Source organism: Triticum aestivum, chromosome 4A, assembly GCF_018294505.1.
Source record: "Triticum aestivum cultivar Chinese Spring chromosome 4A, IWGSC CS RefSeq v2.1, whole genome shotgun sequence".
Classification (NCBI taxonomy): domain Eukaryota; kingdom Viridiplantae; phylum Streptophyta; class Magnoliopsida; order Poales; family Poaceae; genus Triticum; species Triticum aestivum.
Window position 1 is genome coordinate 320,969,963 of NC_057803.1, and position 20,258 is coordinate 320,990,220.

General features: G+C 43.2%; 1 non-coding gene across 1 annotated transcript; it reads right to left on the bottom strand.

Moving 5' to 3' along the window:
• Nucleotides 1-19,220: 19,220 nt before the first annotated feature.
• TRNAF-GAA (transfer RNA phenylalanine (anticodon GAA)) lies at nt 19,221-19,293 on the bottom strand. Its single transcript has one exon. It is a non-coding gene; the product is annotated as a tRNA-Phe (tRNA).
• Nucleotides 19,294-20,258: the final 965 nt, after the last annotated feature.

The window sequence follows — 20,258 nt, forward strand, 5'->3', positions numbered from 1 at the left end:
GGTCCATGAGACCCTCTAGAATGTGATGTTCACGGAAAGCTTCGCTGAACTCAGCCCAAGTAGTGACATGGCCCGCTGGGTGCATAGCTCCATAATTCTCCCACCATAGACTGGCGGGGCCTTCAAGATGATATGCAGCAAAGGTGACCTTGTCAGCCTCCGCTACCAGCGCGGAACGCAGTTTGTGAGAGATACTGCGAAGCCAGTCATCAGCGTCGAGAGGCTCGACGGAGTGGTGGAACGTGGGTGGATGTAATTTGATAAAACCACTGAGTGACACCACGTTAGCCCTCTGATGGTGTGCTGTGTTCTGTTCAATACGCTCCAACAAACAGTTGGTCTCCCGCTTGTTTCTCTCAGCTTCCATCATAACCTCGGCTAGTGAAGGAGGATGAGGCAGATTTGCATCCCTGGCTTCACTGCCTTCGGCCTGCTCTTGGGAAGCAGGGTTAGCGCGCGTGTTGACCATCCTAGGTAGCAAGACAATGATTTAGTCAGGATGATAAAATTCCGACATAGGATATAAAATGTAAGGTATAACTCGAAATGCAAGATGATCATCCGTATGACATGGTAAATACAGAAACTGCTTCTTTATTCCATCGTCATACACACCATACAGGGTTTAGTACAAGACCAAACAAAGTACTATTACGGTGAAAGAGGATTACATCTTATCGAAGGCATCCCAAGCTCCTATACATTATTTTTCTACACCTCCGGAAGGAGTACAAACTAGGTCATATCCCACGAGTCACGTGGGACGATAGAAGACACAGCTAGTGCGAACTAGTGATACTACCACTAACTCAGACCGATCCGTAGTAGTCCTCGTAGAAGTCACCTCCATAGCCTGGAAGTTCAACATGATCATCCGGAAACAGACGGTCTCGCGGAGCTTGTGGACCATAGGGGCTAGGATGAGGCCTTGGACCAACAGACGGTGGCCTGCGGGGACCGCGAGGTGGGGTGATGCCTCCTACATCACGCCAAACCATCACGTCCGGCAGAGCAGATCTCACAGGATAGAGATCGCGCATATCTGAATATCCAGCTTGCACCGCCGGTGCGAACCGAGTCAAAGTGGCCCAGTGGTCAGCACGGGTATTGAAGAGCTCTAACCTTAAGGCCCGATTTTCACGGTCCTTATCCTCGAGCATCTCAGCAGTGGTGCGAGTCCGTGAATCCTCCTGAGTGGGGTCAGCATAAATAGCCTGGAGATACCCTTGTGCTCCCGGAAGTGATCCTGGCATATACCGGAAATCAGAGTCCCGAAACAGACCAGATCTGACTCGCATAATGGTCATCATAGAGTAGGCGGCGTCCTGCACAGCCATCTCAATAGTAACCCCGAGTCCATAGGAGCAGTGAAGAGGCTCGGTGGATCCAGGATAAGATGGAAATATCCTGACAGTGCAGAGATACTGGCTTTGATTAAAATCTCGGAATTGCTCTTCGACCGTGTACTCAGGATACCAGCGGTATCCAGCCTCAGTCATTACCCTGACCAACTTAGCAGTATGGCCGGGTACATCTAGGCATCGAGTCAGGCGAACCACTTGATTGAGGTCGCGAGTGGCCATCTGAAAGCATAATCATAATGCAAAGGCATTAGAATTTCTAGCAAAATTTCGGCAGCATAACAGCTGTAAATGCTCAAAAAGGATTTTGAGACATTTGACAAAGGATTTTGTACACACTAAACATCACCATATCAAAGTTCTGAAACCATTCTGGCAACATAATGTGGTAGTAGAACTGAACTAGGCTTGTAACCATCAAACTTATAAGGTACTACTGATTAGTAACACGTGATCCTGATAGAGAGAATAGATCCTAATTCCTTAACCCCCGATGGAAGAATGGACTGACTCAGATCAGAAAGTCATAAGGTATAAGGAGTAAAAAGAGCCTTACGTTCCAACCCACAAACAATTCCCCTACATATAACTAAAGAATTTCTAGACTCAACATCGACCAGTTTGGCTTGGAGAACCTACAGGCAGTCCGGCTCTGATGCCAACGCTGTCAGGACCCCGACTCGATGTCACATCGATCTAGCTGGTAACACCTCATATCACTTTGCGGCCTCACGCACGGTATCCCCACGGGTGTCGTCTTACCTTTTCCCGGGACCGTTTGCGCCTTTTGGCTCACGTATATGATAGTGTCGCTAGCATCCATATGATAAGGAGCCCGGGCTGACATGACTAGTCGTAAACCCAAAGTGGCACAGACTTACAGGGACAGGCATCCATGACCCAGCTTCGAACGTGTCGGTCATCAGCAAGTGGGTCCGGGCTGTAGCACTGGGCTAGCAGGACTCCGGTAAACCGGGCTGTAGCGGGCTAACAGGACTCCGGTACTCAAAGCGTGACATTTCCCCACACATACCAAGCATTTCAATCATACACACAATATGCTCGATATGTGCAAATACAACGAAGCATCACAACATGACTCTACGACACAAGTACTTTATTTAAGGCTCAGGGAGCCATACATATCATACACAAAGGTACGGGTCTCACGACCCAACATACAAGTCATACAGTCATACAAACCAGCAGCGGAAGTAACTTGTCTGAGTACAGACAACTAGTAAAATAAAAGAGGCTTGGAAAGCCTAGCTATACTACGTGGTCCATCACAAGCTCAGGGTCACCACCTGGGTCTTTAGCCTACTTGTTGATGTCAACGTCTACATAGAACCCATCAGAAGGGGTTGCAGCGTCTTCTGTAAAAATGTAGATTATAGCAACATGAGTACAAAGGTACTCAGCAAGACTTACATCAGATCCTACATACATGCATAGTATCAAGAAGGGTTGGTGGAGTTATTGCAGCAAGCCAGCTTTGACTCTTGGCTAGGCTATCCTACGATACTCCAACTTGAAATGGTTTTGCGCACACGAGTCCACTACTCACCACTTCAATACACTACCGAGAATCCACCTCCGTCTTCCTACGGAAGGGCCATCCTCGGCACTCACGCTTATCTTGAGGCTTTTAACAGTTTCCATTTACTTGTCTATGAACTGTATAGGCAACCAAGTAGTCCTTTACCGCGGACGCGGCTATTCGAATAGATCATGTTAACCCTGCAGGGGTGTACTTCTTCATACATGTTTCCACCACTTAGCGTCTGCACACGACATGTGCTCGGCAGACTTCAAGCGAAAGCCGACGTGGGTGTAGACCACGACCTACCTAAACACTTAAGCCTCTAGTCCAGGTTTATCGCCTATTCAGGTTCCATCCGCAGGGAGTCCGGCCGAGGTTTCCCATACGGCCCCGAACGATGTGAACAGGGTTCCCGAGATACCTAACGGGTATTCGGTACACCCGGCCACGTACCTACCGCATCACGGCCCACCCCTACGGTCAGCGCTGTCCACGGCCTCCAGTAGGCTACAAACACCAGAAACTACTTGCAACTCCTGGACAGAGAGCTAGGGTGAATAAGAAGTCGAGCGGGGTCATATTTCAGGGCCCAATGCATGGTAGTAGCTGTATCTTAAATCACATATACAGATCTCAGTGCTTAAGGTCGGCTTCAATGAAACAACCCACCATGTACTCCTACATGGCCTCTCATCGATACCTTTACCAAATCGTGTTCACCACACCACTCTCATTACCGACATTAACATTTCACTCTAGCCCATCACCCAGATGAACCAGACCTGACACGACTCTAAGCATAGCAGGCATAGCAAGGTAGGAACAACACATACACATGGCTCAATCAACTCCTACACATGCTAGTGGGTTTCATCTAGTTACTGTGGCAATGACAGGTCATGCAGAGGAAATGGGTTCAACTACCGTAGCACACAGCAGTTTGAAACGCGTTGTCTTAAAGCAGTAAAAGAGAGCAGGAGCGAGAACATGGGATTGTATCGATATGATCAAATGGTTGGTTGCTTGCCTGATGGTTCGATGCACTGATACGGTTCTTCGTTAGGGTAATCACGGTACTCTTCGGAGGCAGAACCTGTCGCAAAGGACATTGATACACAAGCATCACCAAACAATGTGCAACAATATGATGCATGCATGAAACATGGCAATATGAGTGTGTTGGGCTAATGCAACTAAAACCAGAAGGGTTTGAACAAATTTGAATCATAGATTCAAATTTCAAACTCAAGCATGGCCTTTTAAAGTGCTTTTCCTTGTTCTGCTTAAAACATCAATTTAACTTGTTTGATCATGCATGAAAATAGTACAGATGGATAGATTGGATTTTTCTGATCATTTTTCATATATAATTTGTCCAATTTGGAGTTACAGAATAAAAGTTATGAATTTTTGAAGTTTAAATAATATTCTGGAATTTCCTGATTTAAATTAAATCCAGAAATTATAATTATTGCGCCAGCATGACGTCAGCATGACGTCAGTGGTCAACTGCGGCTGGCTGAAGTCAAACCTGACGTGTGGGGCCCACACGTCAGTGACAGGGGGGTTAAACAGGGTTAATTTAATCCTAATTACTAATTAGTGGCGCTGGGGCCCACTAGTCAGTGTCAGGGGGTTAACTAACAGTGGTTAGCGCTAATCCTAATTAGCTACAGGGCTGGGCCCACCTGTCAGGGACTCAGGGGGTGTCCTGCCGTGGTCAAAGTGGGTCAAACCCACCGGCGACGTAACGCCGGCGAGGCCCGAGACGGCGGCGCGATGCGGAATCGCGCTATAGGGCACAGGAGAGGCCGTGCTTGGGCTCGTTGGAAAGCTCTTGCTCCCGCGCGTCGAACGGTGGCCGTGGCTGGGCCTGGGGTGGCCGGAGTCGACGGCGGCGAGCTCGGCTGCGGCCGCCGGAGTTCGGGTGCGGTCGGGATCGGTGTTGCAGGGGGTTTGGGGAGGCGTTAGCGCGTGCTGCGTACTCCTAGTGAGGTGTGGAGCACGATAGTGTGCTCGGTTGGGTGCTACGGTGACCGTGGCCACGGCGGCGACATCGCCGGCGGCGTGGAGCTCTCGGCCAAGGTGGGGCTAGGGCCTAGAGGTCGGGAGAGACCAGGGGAGAAGGGGGAAACGATCCGGGGGCTCACCGCGGAGCTGCAGGGATGGTTAGCGGGCTCGGGGACGCGCTGGAGACGACGAATTCGACGGCGACGATGGTCGGAGCCCGAAGAGGGGAACGGCGACGTGGCGGCGATGCAGGGCTTCCGGGGAGCTGTGGAGCGGTGGGGAGGAAGAGGGGGTCGTGGCGGAGCTTCTGAGCTAGTCGGGGGAGCGAGGGGTGGCCGGAGATGGCTGCTATGGCGAACGGCGGCGACGGTGGTGTTCGGCCGTGTGAGAGAGAGAGCGAGGGAGAGGAAGGAAGAGCCGGGGGAGAGTGAGAGAGAGCAGGGGGGAGGCGTGGCGTCGTCCAGGGCATCGAGGCGAGGAGGGGAGGGCAGGCAGGCAAGGAGAGAGGTGGCGTGGCGCGGTGGCGCGCGCGCGCGCCGGCCCCACTCCCCTCCCTCTGTCGGGACGAAGACGACAGAGGAGGGAGATGGGCTGGGCCGGCTGCTGGCTGGGCCGGCCAGCTGGCTGGGCCGCACAGTGGAGGAGCCCAGGTAAGCTCCTCCTGTTAATTATTTCTGTTTTTCTAATTTCTGACATTTGTTTTGATTTAAAAAAAATATTAAATCATTTATTTAACTTATGCCAATTTTTGCAGGGGCTAGATATATTATTTCAGAGCTCCTTTATAAATGGCATAATATTTGGACATATATTAATATATTTCCAAAGCAAATATTTATGCATTAATTCCAAATGCCCAAAATAAATACCTATGAGCTCTTAAAAATATTGGTTTGATTATTATCTCTGTCCAATATTTTCAGAGAGCAACATGAGCATTTTCTTGGACCTTTTTGGAGAAATTATTATTTGGATCATTTTCAAAAAGATTCTGAGGGTTTCACAGATCCCCATTTCAAGTTTCTGATGAAAGAGTAAACATGATGCAACACTCTAATGCATGGCTAGCTAGGATGTGACAGTATGCTTGAAGTATTATTATTTTTATGTCAATATAAACTTTTGTCTTGAATCTTTCGAATCTGAACATTCATATCACAATTAAGAATATTTGCATTGAAATTATGCCAAGTAGCACTCCGCATAAAAAATTCTCTTTTTATCATTTACCTACTCGAGGACGAGCAGGAATTAAGCTTGGGGATGCCTGATACGTCTCCAACGTATCTATAATTTTTGATTGCTCCATGCTATATTATCTACTATTTTGGACTATATTGGGCTTTATTTTCCACTTTTATAATATTTTTGGGACTAACCTATTAACCGGAGGCCCAGCCCAGAATTGCTGTTTTTTGCCTATTTCAGTGTTTCGAAGAAACGGAATATCAAACGGAGTCCAAACAGAATGAAACCTTCGGGAACGTGATTTTCTCACCGAACGTGATCCAAGAGACTTGGACCCTACGCCAAGGCATCAGAGAGGCGGTCACGAGGGTGGGGGGAGCCCCCATAGGGCGTGCCCCCTGCCTCGTGGGCCCCTCGGAGCTCCACCGACGTACTTCTTCCTCCTATATATACCTACGTACCCCCAAACGAACAGATACAGAGCCAACAACCTAATTCCACCGCCGCAACTTTCTGTATCCACGAGATCCCATCTTGGAGCCTGTTTCGGAGCTCCGCTGGAGAGGGCCGTCATCACGGAGGGCTTCTACATCATCATAGCCTCTCCGATGAAGTGTGAGTAGTTTACCTTAGATCTTCGGGTCCATAGTTAGTAGCTAGATGGCTTCTTCTCTCTTTTTGGATCTCAATACAAAGTTCTCCCCCTCTCTTGTGGAGATCTATTCGATGTAATCTTCTTTTTGCGGTGTGTTTGTTGAGACCGATGAATTGTGGGTTTATGATCAAGTCTATCTATGAATAATATTTGAATATTCTCTGAATTCTTTTATGTATGATTGGTTATCTTTGCAAGTCTCTTCGAATTATCCGTTTGGTTTGGCCTACTAGATTGGTAGTTCTTGCCATGGGAGAAGTGCTTAGCTTTGGGTTCGATCTTGCGGTGTCCTTTCCCAGTGACAGAAGGGGCAGCAAGGCACGTATTGCATCATTGCCATCGAGGATAACAAGATGGGGTTTATTTCATATTGCATGAATTTATCTCTCTACATCATGCCATCTTGCTTAAAGCGTTACTCTGTTTTTAACTTAATACTCTAGATGCATGCTGGATAGAGGTCGATGAGTGGAGTAATAGTAGTAGATGCAGAATTGTTTCGGTCTACTTGTCACGGACGTGATGCCTATATACATGATCATGCCTAGATATTCTCATAACTATGCTCAATTCTGTCAATTCCTCAACAGTAATTTGTTCACCCACCGTAGAATACTTATGCTCTCGAGAGAAGCCACTAGTGAAACCTGATACGTCTCCAACGTAACTATAATTTTTGATTGCTCCATGCTATATTATCTACTGTTTTGGACTATATTGGGCTTTATTTTCCACTTTTATATTATTTTTGGGACTAACCTATTAACCGGAGGCCCAACCTAGAATTGTTGTTTTTTTGCCTATTTTAGTGTTTCGGAGAAACAAAATATCAAACAGAGTCCAAACGGAATAAAATCTTCGGGAACGTGATTTTCTCACCGAACGTGATCCAGGAGACTTGGACTCTACGCCAGGGAGTCAAAGAGGAGGTCACGAGGGTGGGGGCGCCCCCGTAGGGCGCGCCCCCTGCCTCGTGGGCCCCTCGGTGCTCCACCGACATACTTCTTCCTCCTATATATACACACGTACCCCAAGACGATCAGGACAGGAGCCAAAAACCTAATTCCACCGCCGCAACTTTCTGTATCCATGAGATCCCATGGGGCCTGTTCCGGAGCTCCGCCGGAAGAGGGCCATCATCACAGAGGGCTTCTACATCATCCTAGCCCCTCCGATGAAGTGTGAGTAGTTTACCTCAGACCTTCGGGTCCATAGTTAGTAGCTAGATGGCTTCTTCTCTCTCTTTGAATCTCAATACAAAGTTCTCCCCGCTCTTGTGGAGATCTATTCGATGTAATCTTCTTTTTGCGGTGTGTTTGGTGAGACCGATGAATTGTGGGTTTATGATCAAGTCTATCTATGAATAATATTTTAATCTTCTCTGAATTCTTTTATGTATGATTGGTTATCTTTGCAAGTCTCTTCGAATTATCCCTTTGGTTTGGCCAACTAGATTGGTAGTTCTTGCCATGGGAGAAGTGCTTAGCTTTGGGTTCGATCTTGTGGTGTCCTTACCCAGTGACAGAAGGGGCAGCAAGGCACGTATTGCATCATTGCCGTCGAGGATAACAAGATGGGGTTTATTTCATATTGCATGAATTTATCTCTCTACATCATGTCACCTTGCTTAAGGTGTTACTCTGTTTCTAACTTAATACTCTAGATGCATGCTGGATAGCGGTCGATGAGTGGAGTAATAGTAGTAGATGCAGAATCGTTTCGGTCTACTTGTCACGGACGTGATGCCTATATACATGATCATGCCTAGATATTCTCATAACTATTCTCAATTCTGTCAATTGCTCAACAGGAATTTGTTCACCCACCGTAGAATACTTATGCTCTTGAGAGAAGCCACTAGTGAAACCTATGGCCCCGGGGTCTATTCTCATTATATCAATCTCCAGCACTTTAATCTTGCTTTGCTTTTTTACTTTGCCTTTACTTTTTACTTTGCATCTTTATATCAAAAATACCAAAAAATATTATATCTATCAGATCTCACTCTTGTAAGTGACCATGAAGGGCTTGACAACCCCTAATCGCGTTGGTTGCGAGTAGCTATCATTTTGTGCAGGTATGAGGGACTTGAGCGTGGCCTCCTACTAGATTGATACCTTGGTTCTCAAAAACTGAGGGAAATACTTACGCTACTCTGTTGTATCATCCCTTCCTCTTCGGGGAAACCAATGCAAGCTCAATACGTAGCAAGAAGGATTTCTGGCGCCGTTGCCGGGGAGTCTACGCAAAAAGTCAACATACCAAGTACCCATCACAATCCCTATCTCTCGCATTACATTATTTTCCATTTGCCTCTCGCTTTCCTCTCCCCCACTTCACCCTTACCGTTTTATTCGCCCTCTCTCTCTCTATCGTACCTCTCTATTTGCCTCTTTTGCCCGTTTGCTCTTGTTTGCTCGTGTGTTAGATTGCTTGTTTGTCGCGATGGCTCAAGATAATACTAAATTGTGTGACTTCACCAATACCAATAATAATGATTTCCTTAGCACACCGATTGCTCCTCTTACTGATGCTGAATCTTGTGAAATTAATACCGCTTTGTTGAATCTTGTTATGAAAGATCAGTTCGCCGGCCTTCCTAGTGAAGATGCCGCTACTCATCTGAATAGCTTCATTGATTTATGTGATATGCAAAAGAAAAAATATGTCGATAATGATGTCGTTAAATTGAAGCTATTTCCTTTTTCGCTTAGAGATCGTGCTAAAGCTTGGTTTTCGTCTTTGCCTAAGAATAGTATTGATTCATGGAACAAGTGCAAAGATGCTTTTATCTCTAAGTATTTTCCTCCCGCTAAGATCATCTCTCTTAGAAACGATATTATGAACTTTAAACAACTTGATCATGAACATGTTGTACAAGATTGGGAGAGAATGAAATTAATGATACGTAATTGCCCTACTCATGGTTTGTATTTGTGGATGATTATACAAAAAAATTATGCCGGATTGAATTTTGCTTCTAGAAATCTTTTAGATTCGGCCGCGGGAGGCACTTTTATGGTAATCACTTTAGGAGATGCTACTAAACTCCTAGATAATATTATGGTTAATTATTCTCAATGGCATACTGAAAGAACTTCTAATAAAAAAGTGCATGTGATAGAAGAAATCAATGTGTTGAGTGGGAAGATGGATGAAATTATGAAATTATTTTCTACTAAGAGTGTTTCTTCTGATCCTAATGATATGCCTTTGTCTACTTTGATTGAGAAAAGCAATGAATCTATGGGTGTGAATTTTGTTGGTAGGAATAATTTTGGTAACAATGCTTATAGAGGGAATTTTAATCCTAGGCCATATCCTAGTAATCTTTCTAATAATTATGGGAATTCCTACAACAACTCTTATGGAAATTATAATAAGATGCCCTCTCAATTGGAGAATAGTGTTAAAGAGTTTATGAGTTCACAAAAGAATTTTAATGCTATGATTGAAGAAAAATTTCTTAAGATTGATGATTTGGCTATTCGAAATAATGAACTAGGATATTCTCTTGAATATAGGCTTACAAAGTTCTGTCAAAAGAATGCTTATAATGATGAATTGGTTGTGCATTATGAAGAACCAAAGGAGGAACCTATACCTCCCAAGGTTGATCTTGGGGACTTTGGTCCCATTAAATTTAGTCCTTTTGATTACTTTTGCTTGCCTCAAAGAAAACTTGCTGCCTAACATAGAGAATATGAAATGAGTTTTAATAATCTATCTTACTATTATGGCAATACTTAGATCTGTCCTCGCTTTTATGCCTAGCTAGGGGCGTTAAACGATAGCGCTTGTTGGGAGGCAACCCAATTTTATTTTTATTCCTTGATTATTGCTCCTGTTTAGTAATAAATAAATTATTTAGCCTCTGTTTTGGTTGTGTTTTTTTTGTTTAATTAGTGTTTGTGCCAAATAGAACCGTTGGGAAGACTTGGGGAAAGTCTTGTTGAACTTGCTGTAAAAAACAGAAACTTTAGCCCTCACGAGAACTGCTGTCTTTATTTGGAGAGCGATATTTAGTTAATTCTTTTTGAAGATGATTAATAGATAAATTCCTCACGTCCATAAATTTATTTTAGAATTTTTGGGGTTCCAGATCTTGCGCTAGCTACAGATTACTACATACTGTTCTGTTTTTGACAGATTCTGTTTTTCGTGTGTTGTTTGCTTATTTTGATGAATCTATGGCTAGTAAAATAGTTTAAAATCCATAGAGAAGTTGAAATAAAGTAGGTTTAACACCAATATAAATAAATAATGAGTTCATTACAGTACCTTGAAGTGGTCTTTTGTTTCCTTTCGCTAACAGAGCTCACGAGTTTTCTTTTTTGAGTTTTGTGTTGTGAAGTTTTCAAGTTTTGGGTGAATTCTTGTGATGGATTATGGAACAAGGAGTGGCAAGAGACTAAGCTTGGGGATGCCCATGGAACTCCCAAGATAATCCAAGGACACCAAAAAGTCAAAGCTTGGGGATGCCCCGGAAGGCATCCCCTCTTTCGTCCACTTCCATCGGTAATTTACTTGGAGCTATATTTTTATTCACCAACATGATATGTGTTTTGCTTGGAGCGTCTTGTATTATTTGTGGCTTTGTGTCTTAGTATGCCACAATCATCCTTGCTGTATACACCTTTTGAGAGAGCCATACATGAATTAAAATTTGATAGAATACTCTATGTGCTTCACTTATATCTTTTGAGCTAAGTAGTTTTGCTCTATGTGCTTCACTTATATCTTTTGAGCGTTATAATTTTGCTCTATGTGCTTCACTTAGATCTTTTAGAGCACGGTCTTGGATTTGTTTTAAATAAACTATTGATCTCTCATGCTTCACTTAAATTATTTTGAGAGTCTCTTAATAGCATGGTTATTTGCTTAATAATAATATGCTTGGTATTCAAGATTTGTGAAACTTTCTTTTGAGTGTGTTGAATACTAAGAAAAGATTGAAGCATGATAATTGTTTTTAGATATGGAGGTGATAATATTAAAGTCATGCTAGTTGAGTAGTTGTGAATTTAAATAATACTTGTGTTAAAGTTTGTGATTCCCGTAGCATGCACGTATGGTGAACCGTTATGTGATGAAGTCGGAGCATGATTTATTTATTGATTGTCTTCCTTATGAGTGGCGGTCGGGGACGAGCGATGGTATTTTCCTACCAATCTATCCCCCTAGGAGCATGCGCGTAATACTTTGCTTTGATAACTTCTAGATTTTTGCAATAAGTATATGAGTTCTTTATGACTAATGTTGAGTCCATGGATTATACGCACTCTCACCCTTCCACCTTTGCTAGCCTCTCTAATACCGCGCACCTTTCGCTGGTATCATACACCTACCATATACCTTCCTCAAAACAGCCACCATACCTACCTATTATGGCATTTCCATAGCCATTCCGAGATATATTTCCATGCAACTTTCCACCATCTAGTTCATCATGACACATTCATCGTTGTCATATTGCTTAGCATGATCATGTAGTTGACATAGTATTTGTGGCAAAGCCACCGTTCATAATTCTTTCATACTTGTCATTGTTGATTCATTGCATATCCCAGTACACCGCCGGAGGCATTCATATAGAGTCATACTTTGTTTTAGAATCGAGTTGTAATCATTGAGTTGTAAATAAATAGAAGTGTGGTGATCATCATTAATAGAGCATTGTCCCAAATAAAAAAAGGAGAAATGCCAAATAAAAAAAGAAAGGCCAAAAAAAGAGAAAGGACAAATAAAAAAAAGGCCCAAAAAATAAAATAAATAAAAAGGGACAATGCTATTATCCTTTTTTCCACGCTTGTGCTTCAAAGTAGCACCATGATATAGCGAGTCTCATATATTGTGCTTCATATAAAGAGTCTCATATGTTGTCACTTACATATACTAGTGGGAATTTTACATTATAGAACTTGGCTTGTATATTCTAATGATGGGCTTCCTCAAATTGCCCTAGGTCTTCGTGAGCAAGCAAGTTGGATGCACACCCACTTAGTTTCTTTTTGAGCTTTCATACATTTATAGCTCTAGTGCATCTGTTGCATGGAAATCCCTACTCACTCACATTGATATCTATTGATGGGCATCTCCATAGCCCGTTGATATGCCTAGTTGATGTGAGACTATCTTCTCCTTTTTGTCTTCTCCACAACCACCATTCTATTCCACCTATAGTGCTATATCCATGGCTCACGCTCATGTATTGCGTGAAGACTGAAAAAGTTTTGAAAAAGTTTTGAAAAAGTTATAGTATGAAACAATTTCTTGGCTTGTCATTGGGGTTGTGCATGATTTAAATACTTTGTGTGGTGAAGATGGAGCATAGCCAGACTATATGATTTTGTAGGGATAACTTTCTTTGGCCATGTTATTTTGAGAAGACATAATTGCTTTGATAGTATGCTTGAAGTATTATGTTTTTTTATGTCAATATAAACTTTTGTCTTGAATCTTTCGAATCTGAACATTCATATCACAATTAAGAAGATTTGCATTGAAATTATGCCAAGTAGCACTCCGCATCAAAAATTCTCTTTTTATCATTTACCTATTCGAGGACGAGCGGGAATTAAGCTTGGGGATGCCTGATACATCTCCAACGTATCTATAATTTTTGATTGCTCCATGCTATATTATCTACTGTTTTGGACTATATTGGGCTTTATTTCCCACTTTTATATTATTTTTGGGACTAACCTATTAACCGGAGGCCCAGCCCAGAATTGCTGTTTTTTTGCCTATTTCAGTGTTTCGGAGAAACAGAATATCAAACGGAGTCCAAACGGAATAAAATCTTCGGGAACGTGATTTTCTCACCGAACGTGATCCATGAGACTTGGACTCTATGCCAGGGGGTCAAAGAGGAGGTCACAAGGGTGGGGGCGCCCCCCCTAGGGCGCGCCCCCTGCCTCGTGGGCCCCTCGGTGCTCCACCGACGCACTTCTTCCTCCTATATATACACACGTACCCCAAACGATTACAACAGGAGTCAAAAACCTAATTCCACCGCCGCAACTTTCTGTATCCACGAGATCCCATCTTGGGGCCTGTTCCGAAGCTCCGCCGGAAGAGGGTCATCATCACGGAGGGCTTCTACATCATCCTAGCCCCTCCGATGAAGTGTGAGTAGTTTACCTCAGACCTTCAGGTCCATAGTTAGTAGCTAGATGGCTTCTTCTCTCTCTTTGAATCTCAATACAAAGTTCTCCCCCTCTCTTGTGGAGATCTATTCGATGTAATCTTCTTTTTGCGGTGTGTTTGTTGAGACCGATGAATTGTGAGTTTATGATCAAGTCTATCTATGAATAATATTTGAATCTTCTTTGAATTCTTTTATGTATGATTGGTTATCTTTGCAAGTCTCTTCGAATTATCCGTTTGGTTTGGCCAACTAGATTGGTAGTTCTTGCCATGGGAGAAGTGCTTAGCTTTGGGTTCGATCTTGCAGTGTCCTTACCCAGTGACAGAAAGGGCGGCAAGGCATGTATTACATCGTTGCCATCGAGGATAACAAGATGGGGTTTATTTCATATTGCATGAATTTATCTCTCTACATCATGTCATCTTGCTTAAGGCGTTACTCTTTTTTTAACTTAATACTCTAGATGCATGTTGGATAGCGGTCGATGAGTGGAGTAATAGTAGTAGATGCAGAATCGTTTCGGTCTACTTGTCACGGACGTGATGCCTATATACATGATCATGCCTAGATATTCTCATAACTATGCTCAATTCTGTCAATTGCTCAACAGTAATTTGTTCACCCACCGTAGAATACTTATGCTCTTGAGAGAAGCCACTAGTGAAACCTATGGCCCCCGGGTCTATTCTCATCATATCAATCTCCATCACTTTAATATTGCTTTGCTTTTTTACTTTGCCTTTACTTTTTACTTTGCATCTTTATATCAAAAATACCAAAAAATATTATATCTATCAGATCTCACTCTCGTAAGTGATCGTGAAGGGCTTGACAACCCCTAATCGCGTTGGTTGCGAGTAGCTATCGTTTTGTGCAGGTACGAGGGACTTGAGCGTGGCCTCCTACTAGATTGATACCTTGGTTCTCAAAAACTGAGGGAAATACTTACGCTACTCTGCTGCATCATCCTTTTCTCTTTGGGGAAATCCAACGCAAGCTCAAGAGGTAGCAGAATGCGGCCTCCAGATCTTCCAATGGCTAATGGACTCTGCTGGCAAGCTGTTAAGCCAATGCCGCGCTGGTCCTTTGAGCTTTAGTGGGAGATATTTGATGGTGTGTAAGTCATCACCGCGGGCCATGTGGATGTGGAGGAGGAAATCCTCAATCCATACCGCAGGATCTGTTGTGCCATCGTATGATTCTATATTTACGGGTTTGAAACCCTCTGGGATTTGATGATCCATGACTTTGTCTATGAAGCATAAGGGGTGTGCGACACCTCTGTATTGGGCTATATCGCAAGCAGCTCGAATGGGTCTTGCCCGCTGTGTTTGGCCCGGCCGGATTTACTTCTACTATATCCGGCGTGACGTTTATCATCTTGCATGGTGGCGCGCACTCGTGATTCGTAGATCGATCTTGCATGTTTTGCTTTGTCCTCCAATATGTCTCGCAGGTCTGGCGTATTTCCCCATGCCTTTTTATTTGAATGGCGTCGGGGTGCAGGCTGAGTTTTTGGCTGGAATGCCTCTCTATCGCGGCCGCGAGGTGGCCGATCAGCCGCGTCATACGCTTCTTCCTCCAGTTGGGGTAGCAACCTGCATTCTGGGTAACTCTTGGAGGGGCGCTCGAGTTTATATTCCTCGGCCGCGAGGACTTCTGTCCATCTGTCAGCTAGCAGATCTTGATCAGCTTGAAGCTGTTGTTGCTTTTTCTTAAGGCTATTTGCCGTGGCTATAGGCCGGCGCTTGAAGCGCTCTTGGTCGACGGGATCCTCTGGCACGACGAATTCGTCATCGTCAAGGCTTGCCTCTTCTACGGAGGGGGCATGTAATTATCATCCTCCGCCTCTCCATCTGCCGCTCTCTCTGGAGGGCTGGCTCCTCCATCCTCCTGCTCTAAATCTTGCTGGAGGGGATTGTTGCCATCTTCGGCACTATCCGGAGTGTTATTATCTCATGTTCCGGTATCAACACTTTTGCTTTCGCGGGACTTAGAGCGGCACCGCTGACGTTGGCGCTTGGATTGCTTCTTGGAGGGGTCATCCTTCGCTGTCTCGTCGCCATTACCTTCTTTGGGTGTGTCCACCATGTATATATCGCATGATGAGGTGGCTGTCCAATGCCCTGTGGGAAGTGGTTCCTCTTCGTCTCCCGCATCGTCGTCCATACCGTCGATGTCTTCGGAGTCGAAGTCAAGCATGTCGGTTAAGTCGTCGATAGTGGCTACTAAGTGGGTGGTGGGTGGGCAGCGAATTTCTTCGTCATCCGCATCCTAATCCTGCCGGACATAGTTCGGCCAGGATCCTCCTGACAAGGAGAGAGACCTTAATGAGTTCAGTATGTTGCCAAAGGGCGAGTGCTGAAAAATATCCGCGGAGGTAAACTCCATGATCGGCGCCCAATGGGATTCGCTAGGAACGGGCGCAGGCGGTTCGGAGTCCGTGGCCGGAGAAGGGTCCGCCAGTCTGACAACACGGCTCTCGCGCAGGGTAAGGTCGATGTTCGGCTCAATCAGCGCTGAGGGTAAGGCCTCTGTGGCGGGGTCCATCCACCCGTCCATGGACGGCGCAACTGGCTCTGAATTGAGAGTCGGAGCGGCTGCCGGTGCGATCTCCTGAACACCGTCTGATGGTAGAGCTAAATCGTACTCATCGTGACCATGTGGCACACAAGGCAGAGGCTCGAATCCGTCGAAGATCAAGTCTCCGCGGATATCGGCCGTGTAGTTTAAGCTTCCAAACCTGACCTGGTGGCCAGGGGCGTAACTTTCGATCTGCTCCAGATGGCCAAGTGAGTTGGCCCGCAGTGCGAAGCCGCCGAACACAAAGATCTGTCCAGGGAGAAAAGTCTCACCCTGGACTGCATCGCCATTGATGATAGAAGGAGCCATCAAGCCTAACAGCGATGACACAGAGGAACTCTCAATGAAAGCACCAATGTCGGTGTCAAAACTGGCGGATCTTGGGTAGGGGGTCCAGAACTGTGCGTCTAAGGTGGATGGTAATAAGAGGCAGGGGACACGATGTTTTACCTAGGTTCGGGCCCTCTTGATGGAGGTAAAACCCTACGTCCTGCTTGATTTATTCTTGATGATATGGGTATTACAAGAGTTTATCTACCACGAGATCGAAGAGGCTAAACCCTAGAAGCTAGCCTATGGTATGATTGTATGTTGTCCTACGGACTAAAACCCTCCGGTTTATATAGACACCGGAGGGGGCTAGGGTTACACAAGGTCGGTTACAAAGGAGGAGATATACATATCCGTATTGCCTAGCTTGCCTTCCACGCCAAGTAGAGTCCCATCCGGACACGAGATGAAGTCTTCAATCTTGTATCTTCATAGTCAAATAGTCCGACCAAAGGATATAATCCGGCTATCCGGAGACCCCCTAATCCAGGACTCCCTCAATGGCGAAAAGTAGCCTTGGAATGGTCTTAACTGAATATTTAGACAAAAAAAGAAGGAAAAGATTCTATTGAGACAGTTATGAATTTGATTGAGTTTCCCTTACTTGACCAAACAAGTTCCAATTCTGTTATTTCAACTACACCAAATGATCTTTCGAGTTGGTCAAGACTCTCCAGTTTATGGCCCCTTCTATATGGTACCAGTTGTTTATTCATTGAATTTGCTTCATTAATAGGCTCACGATTCGACTTTGATTGTTATGGATTGGTACCAAGATCAAGTCCTAGGAAGCAAACCTAATTTTAACAGCCGGTACGGTTACAATGAAAATGGCTCCCTCTTTAGTGAGATTATATGAGCAAATGCCTGAACCAAAATACGTCATTGCTATGGGAGCCTGTACTATTACATGGGGAATGTTCGGTACAGATTCCTATAGTACTGTTCGGGGAGTTGATAAGTTAATTCCTATGGATGTCTACTTGCCGGGCTGCCCACCTAAACCGGAGGCAGTTATAGATGCCCTAACAAAACTTCGTAAGAAGATATCGCGAGAAATAGTTGAGGATCGAACTCTATCTCAAAATAAAAATAGATGTTTTACTACCAGTCACAAGCTTTATGTTAGGCGCAGTACTCATACAGGAACTTATGAGCAAGAATTGCTCTATAAATCACCATCTACATTAGATATATCTTCTGAAACTTTTTTCAAATCCAAAAGTTCAGTACCTTCCTACAAATTAGTGAATTAGGAGAGGGGCTCTTTTGTGTAGAAAAATAAAAGGCAGGGCAATCTTTCAAACTTGCATCCGAAATGTGAAATATTTATACAAAGAGGGAGAGATGAAGACAATGCAGCAGGGTTGGTTATATAATTGGCTAGTCAAACATGAGGTGGTTCATAGATCTTTGGGATTTGATCACCGAGGAATAGAGACTTTACAAATAAAAGCAGGGGATTGGGATTCCATTGCTGTCATTATATGTATATGGTTACAATTATTTACGCTCCCAATGTGCTTATGATGTAGCACCCGGTGGATCTTTAGCTAGCGTGTATCATCTTACGAGAATACAATATGGTATAGATAATCCAGAAGAAGTCTGCATAAAAGTCTTTGCCCAAAAGGATAATCCTAGAATTCCGTCTGCCTTCTGGATTTGGAGAAGTGCCGATTTTCAAGAACGCGAATCTTATTATATGGTGGGAATCTCTTATGATAATCATCCGCGCCTTAAACATATCCTAATGCCTGAAAGTTGGATAGGCTGGCTCTTATGTAAGGATTACATAACCCCCAATTTTCTGAAATACAAGATGCTCATTGAATGATAAGAAATTCATGCTCACTTATACAACACAACTCCAGATTTTATTCAAGTCAAGGAATATTTTTAGGTTCTTTTCCTAGATGAAACGGAATGCCTATTTATAATTAATTCCTAATTATACAAAAGCATTCCAAATAGACTGAGCAAAAAAAGGGTTTCATTTGGATTCCCCTATTTTGAAAATCGCATATTAATTTCCTTCATATGAACAGAAAAATAGGATGACTCAAAGAAGTTCTCTACCAGGAACTTTGTACCGCGCACATTACTTAGCACAACTAGGAAAATAAGATAAGATAAAGATAAGCAAGACTAAAAAAATATTCATCAGAATAGCAGAATACAAAATTATGAAACGCAAAAAAATAAAGGGGAATCTCACCCCCTTCTTTATCATAAAGAAAAGATGTATTTTAAAACTTCTTTAAAAATAAAAATAAGTGCCTCTATATTTATATTATAAATTTATCCACTTAGATGAATAATTATTATTAATGAATATGTATCACAATCCATCTCGAGGTATTTGGATCAATACCTATTCGGTGGCTCTTTTTTTTTCTCTACCAGGAACCAGATTTGAACTGGTGACACGAGGATTTTCAGTCCTCTGCTCTACCAACTGAGCTATCCTGACCTTTTCTTGTGCATCATCCTAGTAGAGTATTTGTATCTATGTCAATTAAAACGGCTAAAAATTAATTAAAGTATTTCAAATTTTAAATTTGAAAATGGGGGGGGGTAGTCCTATGCATTGTGCATGGTTTACTTAAATAAAACTTAAAAAAAGAGTGAATAACCAAGATTTCTTGCCGTTACTCTAATAAAAAGAAATCTATTCAATGAACAGGATAAGATCCATTGAGTTCTCTTTGCATTCCTTTGTGAAAGAGTAGAATGAGAAAACTAATGAATCTTAAACCCATTGCATTGATAAAAATAAAAAAGTGCATTGATAAAAAGAAAAAAAGAGGATAAATAATAATAATAATATAGTATAGTTAGGGAATAAAAGAGGATTTGGCGATAGAGGTTTTCCTTTTACTAGAAATTTCATTGTTGTCAGATTTTCCTTTTACAACTTATAAAGTCGACAATTTTTCCTTTTACTAGAAATTTCATTGTTGTCAGTATTGACATGTAGAATGGGACTCTCTCTTTGTCCTCGTCCGATTAATCTAGTTTTTTAAAGATCTCGAAAACTTTGAATTTGAATTGAAGAATTTGATTATTCAATACTCGATTGGAGTGGATTCACAATAATAAAAAAATTATGATATGAGTTTTTTTATTTCATAATCATTATCATTTCTAATTTCATTTTTAAAAAAGATAAAGAACCTATATTATAATTATAATATTGTGACACCTCCGATTCAATCGTACACTAATCATACACACAAACGTGTACGATCAAGGTCAAGGACTCACGGAAAGATATCACAACACAACTCTACAAATAGAATAAGTCATACAAGCATCATATTACAAGCCAGGGGCCTCGAGGGATCGAATACAAGAGCTCGATCATAGACGAGTCAGCGGAAGCAACAATATCTGAGTACAGACATAAGTTAAACAAGTTTGCCTTAAGAAGGCTAG